Raw genomic sequence first — 6,000 nt, 5'->3', positions numbered from 1 at the left:
TTTGTGCTTGCAAGGCAGGCAGTGGAACCACTGAGCTAAATCACCGTGAGTTAATTGACCAGTTTGAGTTGCAAACACCTCTCATAAATGAATTGAGTTCATAAGCCAAAGGTCCACTGTAATTTTTTTTTTTTCTTGAGATAAGGTCTCTTATGTGGGTTAGGTTGGCCTGAACTTATAATCTTCCTGCCTCAGCCTCTTGAGTAGCTGGGTTTACCATACTCCTAAATTTCTTACTGACCCCAAGTATTCATTAACTAACTGTTTGACTCTAGCTTTGATATCTTTTGTATTGAGAGGTACTTTGGAACTCTAACAATTTTTTTTTTGGTACTAGGGATCGAACTTGGGCCCTTGCGCTTGCAAGGCAGGGGGTAGAACCACTGAGCTAAATCCCGGGCCAACAATATTTCAGTATTATTCCCTCTAGAAATATTAAAAAAATATTGAATAATATTTAGGTTTCCTAAAAATAAATGTTAAATATGCTGATTCTCCCTTAAATGATTTCAATGGGCAATATAAAAAAATGAAAAAGCTCTGTAGAAACTGGAGAAAAGATGATAGGTCTTACTGATCTATAAGGTGAAGGGTATTTGAGATCAGCCTAGATCTGAGACAGTATAGTTATACAGTTCATATTAGGAATACAAATAAAAAGTGCAGTTAAATTCACATACCTAGTTTTTAGGAGGAAGTTGTGCTACCCATCTGTCGAGCTCTCCAAACAATGATTACGTAGAAAATGACTGAATTACAGAGGTCATATGACCATTCTAGAGTCAAGCTATTCATTTACCTATACAAAAGTCATTGAAGCCAGGCACGGTGGTGCATACCTGCAATTGTAGCATTCTGTGGGGCTGAGCATTGCAAGTTTGAACAACTTAGTGACTTAGCGATACTCTGTCTCAAAATTAAAAAATAGAAAAGGCTAGGGATGTATCTCATTCAGAGGGTTTGTATTCAATCCTCAGTAACACACACACAGACCCCCAGAGTGACTGAATATTTAAAAAAGCTATAGGAGAAGAGGATGTAAACATGCTGCTTACAGATTTTCCTCAGGCAGTGGCTAAAATTAGTGATGTATAAGAATTTGCATTTTCATATCAGCTAAACTATCATGCTTAATTGTATGTATTAATTTTACTTAGTAAGACATTACTTTAAGAACATATTTACCATAATCATGTTTTAATTTTTTGTTTAGGTACCAGGGATTGAATTTGTGACCTTGTGCTTGAGAGGCAAGTGGCGGCGCCAATGAGCTAAATGCCTGGCCCACATTTTAATTTTTTTTTTTTTTTTTTGGTACCGGGGATTAAATTCGGGCCCTTGTGCTTGCAAGGCAGGCCACTGAACCGCTGAGCTAAATCCCCAGCCACCACATTTTAATTTTTAATATATATTTAAGTTTATCATCATTTTGATAAATTGTTCATTGGGATCATACTTTTATCTAGTTTTCTAATTTAACAGTGTTTTAGAATTACTTATACCTATTACCAGTTTAAATACTATAGTAATAGGTTTATCACTCGACACTTTCAGCCAGGTTTTTTTGTTTGTTTTGGTAAGTGAAAAGAACCAAGGGCCTTGTGCATGGTAGGTGAGCACTCTACCACTGAGCCACATCCTCAGCTCTCAGTAAAGTTAAGAAAAATTGATTACTGGATGTGCGCAGATTTCATTTGAATTGTGTGTACCTACTAGCACATGTATATATGTTGATGGCAGGAAGAAAAACGTTTTAAATTAACTTAACAACCTGATTCATTTGAGTGATTTCTTAAAGTTTGCTAAGTTGACTGCCTAGGGTTAATCAATTAAATCCATGAAACCAATAGCCTTGGTGTTTATTTTAATTTACCAAAGCCCATTTCCTATCTGGCCTAGGTGAGGTGGACAATAGTTCAATACTGTTGACTAAGAGATTGTTATGATCAATAAAACTAGAACCTGCAGTTGCAAATATATTCTCGAGTAGAGAAAACAAATTCAGAAGGTACGTTTTAATTTCAATGCTTTCAAACAGACTTATTCAAGATAGGAAAGCCAAGTAAAGATTTGTATTCATTTTTCTCTGAATTTTTAATTGCTTTAATGAGCTAGCTAATTTATTAAAGCACAAGATTATTTTGCTGGGTTTTACCCCAACCAATAGTTTATCTGATATTTTCAACCACTAGATGATCCTGACAGAATGGATGACGTTTCTTGTTGACTTCTGTCCGCAGTTTAAGTACTAACGTTTATTCTGCCTAGAGGATTAGATGTCTTTCTCCTTCCCAAGTTTGATTATGAACTTTCTTTGGCTTTTTTCTTTACTTTCTTTTTTTCAAGATTAAACCCACGTCAATTTACACGGAATTTAGCCTCTTCCATTTAGCTAGGTTATTTCCAGGACACACACAAACACAATCCTCACAAAAGATGGGTAAAGACAAAACTTTTCTCACCATTCGGCTTCAGGGGCTGTCACAGGAGAACGCAGTGCATGAAAAGCTTTCAACACACTGAAGATTTAAAAAATCTAGATGAAACACAACAGGAAATCCACAAGAGGGAGATGCTTGCTTAACCGCCAGAAAGTAACTCCCGCGTGAGAACAGAGGAGCTTTAGGAGGAGCCACAGGGTTGGCCTTGGCCTCAGAGCAGAAAGGAGCAGGTGTATGTAGTTGGTGGGGGGTGATGGAGACTATCTGAAGAGAAAAGAGACAAGGGGTTCATGCCTCTAGCAGCAAAGCGTTTCCTCTAAGACGAAGCAGAAGATAAGAGAGTGTTAGGAAATCACAGCCCGACGCTCCCAACCTATCTCCTGATAGTAGCAGTAGAAATGGCAGTGGGTGTCTTTGAAGGCGCTTCCGCTTAGCAACCCCACGCCGTTGCTAAGGAGGGGCAGCTGCGGGGATGACCCGGAACTGGTGGTGTCAATGTTTCGGAGGCAGATGAAGTTTGTCCTATCAGGAGCTCCAGAGTGCTTTGCGGGCTCCGGGGATGTGGGCGGGGCTAGCGCGAATGATTCCGGTTCGCTCCTGCCCCGCCCCCGCCCGGCTCCTAGTTTCCCCCTCCCCTCCGCCTCCACTCCCTCCCTCCAGCTCTAGGGAAAGAGAGAAGCCACCTCTGTGGGTGGGTGGAGAAGCACTCGGCGCCTCAGGGAGGGGACCGCACCCAACCCACTTGAGCCCGGGAGCCCAGCCGATCCAGGTACTTGCTCTGGGTTCGACGCAGTCCAGGAGGCTTGAGTCTGAGGGTGTGTGTGTGGGTTTGAGAGGGTGCTGGGGGGCCCTTCCCTGGGTCCGGGTGGAGGCGCCGGGATCCCGGGTGGGGCGCAGGCCGGCGCGCGCGCGCGCGTGTGTGTGCGCGTGTGTGTAGGCTGTGGGGGCGGAATGCGTGTGCTTGGGAACACCAGGCGGAGAGTTTCGGGGGGTCGGTGTGAGACAGGATGAGGCAGCGCCCCTCGGAAGCAAGACTTCGGCCGGTGCACACCCGGAGTTTACCACCTGGAGGGCTCTCTCGAAAAGGGGGAGCATCCTCCTGGGCTAGAAGGAGGGCTTGGACTCAGCCTAAGGCTTGGGGCCGCCCCAGGCTTCCAGCGCCTGCTTCCCCCGGTCACCCCGCTGGGACAGAGCCGGGCTGCGACTGTGGTGGGGGTTCCGAGTCGGCGGGGCACCGCGGAGCCGCCCTTGGCAGAGCGAGGGCAGCAGAGTGGGTGGTGAGACCTCTCCACCCAACTTCCGTGCGCTTCCCCTGCTTCTTCTTTTATTGCCCCCTCGCCCCGGTGTCCTGGAGGAGCAGTGTCCCCCAAGTGGGCAGGAGGAATCAGCGTGAAAGAAAGAGTGTGGAACTAGGTTTGTGGCCGCTAAAGGATACTTGAGGTGTTTGGAAAGTATCGGAATGGTATAATCAACCCAAGTCTCTCAGCCCGATGTATATATCTGGTTAAATTTTCTTAGAAAAGTACAGTTATGAGAAGTATGTAACTGTAGTCAAGCATAACCGCTTATAGTAGATGTACGTGCTTAAAAAAAAGAAAGACAGACAAAAAAACAAAAAACCGGCTGGGGAAACCTTAGCCATAGAGGTCTGGGTGAGACATGTTGAGGCAAGCCTTTTCTATTATTATTATTAATTGTCATTATTATTTGACTTTCCAGTAAACCTGCCCTCATTTAAATGAAGCAGAAAAGTCCTCTTTTATATTACAGGCAATTGAATTGTAGGTGGCGTAGTGACATGCGTCTCAGAATAGCTTCTGAATGTTAGGAGAGACAAGATTCTCTGCTGTTGAGTTCTCTTAATCTTTTAAGGAGATAATTGTGGTCAAGTGGAAGTATTGGCTTTCAGAAAGATAAATCTGGGATTGAACCCAAACTGTGCCACATTTGCTAGTTGTTGACCTGGAACGAGGCATGGAACTAACGACAGCTTCAATTTTTTTCACAAATAAAATGTGTTAAAATTTCTTAATCCATTTCATAAACGAATAATGTATTTAACTACCCCCCCATGCTAAAGATTGAACTCAGGACCAAGCACATATTAGGCAAGTGTTCTGCCTCTGTGTTACATTTATATCCTCAGCTCCAATTACTTAATTTAAACTGAAGTGCCTTTGAATTTCAGGATGAGTTATTGTCAGTCATACAGAGCCAGGGTAGCCCAGTTTAGTGGAATGAGGTTTTTGTTTTAATTTGTGAGGCAGGGTCAGGTGTGCACCACCACAGCTGTCTTTGTTTTTTAACAGGGTGTTGCTATTCGGTTCAGGCTGGCCTTGAACTCACTGTAGATAGTCCAGGCTGGCCTTGGACTTGCTGTGATCCTCCTGCCTCAGCCTCCTAAATGCTGGGATTACCACGCCCAGTTTGGAATGAGGTTTGAAATGAAGAAACTAGATTATAATATTTCAAAACATATGTATACAAAAGGACTCTCAGTGCCTTCTAAAAATAATTATTTTTCTTATGTGGTGCTGGGGATTGAGCCCAGGGCCTTGTACATGCTAAATGTATAGCCCCTAGAAATTGATAATAAGTAGCATAAAATTTGATTATCAGTCATTTCTTTTTGTTTTGTTTTTGTACTAGGGATCGAACTCCGGTCCTTAACACTTAGTGAGGCAGGCAGCAGAACCACTGGGCTAAATTCCCGGCCCTATCAGTAGTTTCTTAAAACTTGTTATTATAAGATGGAATATGTTTGATTTTTGAAACGACCAAAGTGTATTCCATAGTTTTGTTCAAATACAGAATACAGAATGGTTTGATGTTTAAAAAGTGTAAAGTATATTATATATAATTTTTAAAATTTTTGGTACTGGGGATAGAATCTAGGGCCTAGCATATGTTAAACAAGTGATCTGTGCTGAAATGCACCTCTATCCTGTGTAAATCTTAATTAACATCACTTTTCTTTCTCTTTGGGGGTGGGGCAGGCTTGCCTTTAACTCTTGAGCCCAGGTTGTCCTCAAACTCATGGTGATCCTGCTGCCTTAGCCTCCAGAGTGCTGGGATTACAGGTTTGTGCCACCATGCCTGGCTCTTTATAGAGAATTACAACATAGGAAGTAGATCTCATTTTAAGATTACAATCAGAGCCAGGGTTGTAGCTCAGTGGTAGAGCTCTTCCCGAGCATGTATGAGGCCCTGGGTTCCATCCCTAACTCTGCAAAAATGTGTAAAACATTAAAATGAACATCAGTAGCCTGATTTATTTACGTATTAGTAAAACTTAATTCTTATATATAATCTGCAAAATTTATGAAAATGGAATAAAGTTCTGCCTTGAAATTGTTTACTATCAAAACATAGAAAAAAACTAAGAAATATGACATTTTCATGTTCACTTTGTGGATTGGTTGGTTGATTGATTTATGACCAGGTCTTGCCATGTAGTTCAGGCTGGTCTTGAACTCACCGTGTAACCTAGGCTGATCTTAAATTTGCATTGCTTCTCCTGCCTCAGCCTACGGAGTGCTGGAATTAGAGCACCACCACT

General features: G+C 42.5%; 2 protein-coding genes across 14 annotated transcripts in view; one reads left to right on the top strand and one right to left on the bottom strand.

Annotated features, from left to right (window-relative positions):
• Window positions 1-2,937, bottom strand: part of Trip4 (thyroid hormone receptor interactor 4) — an 88,975-nt gene extending 86,038 nt beyond the window's left edge. For 2 of the 7 annotated variants that reach the window (XR_783674.3, XM_010641176.3), the window contains exon 1: window positions 2,463-2,932. The gene's annotated coding sequence lies outside the window, so the exon portion shown is untranslated. Of the gene's footprint in view, window positions 1-2,462 lie in introns of all 7 variants that reach the window. The other 5 variants (XM_010641171.3, XM_010641173.3, XM_010641170.3 and 2 more) reach the window with 5 other exon arrangements.
• A 112-nt stretch (window positions 2,938-3,049) lies between these two features.
• Csnk1g1 (casein kinase 1 gamma 1) overlaps window positions 3,050-6,000 on the top strand; it is a 155,430-nt gene continuing 152,479 nt past the window's right edge. For 6 of the 7 annotated variants that reach the window (XM_010641167.1, XM_010641165.1, XM_033756144.1 and 3 more), the window contains exon 1: window positions 3,050-3,210. The gene's annotated coding sequence lies outside the window, so the exon portion shown is untranslated. Of the gene's footprint in view, window positions 3,211-3,698; window positions 3,855-6,000 lie in introns of those variants that run through there. The other variant, XM_033756140.1, reaches the window with a different exon arrangement.

The sequence above is a fragment of the Fukomys damarensis genome, unplaced genomic scaffold (assembly GCF_012274545.1).
Source record: "Fukomys damarensis isolate Sample0158 unplaced genomic scaffold, DMR_v1.0_HiC HiC_scaffold_25, whole genome shotgun sequence".
Classification (NCBI taxonomy): domain Eukaryota; kingdom Metazoa; phylum Chordata; class Mammalia; order Rodentia; family Bathyergidae; genus Fukomys; species Fukomys damarensis.
Note: the sequence above shows the minus strand (reverse complement) of the source record. Positions and strands in the feature narration are given on the sequence as shown.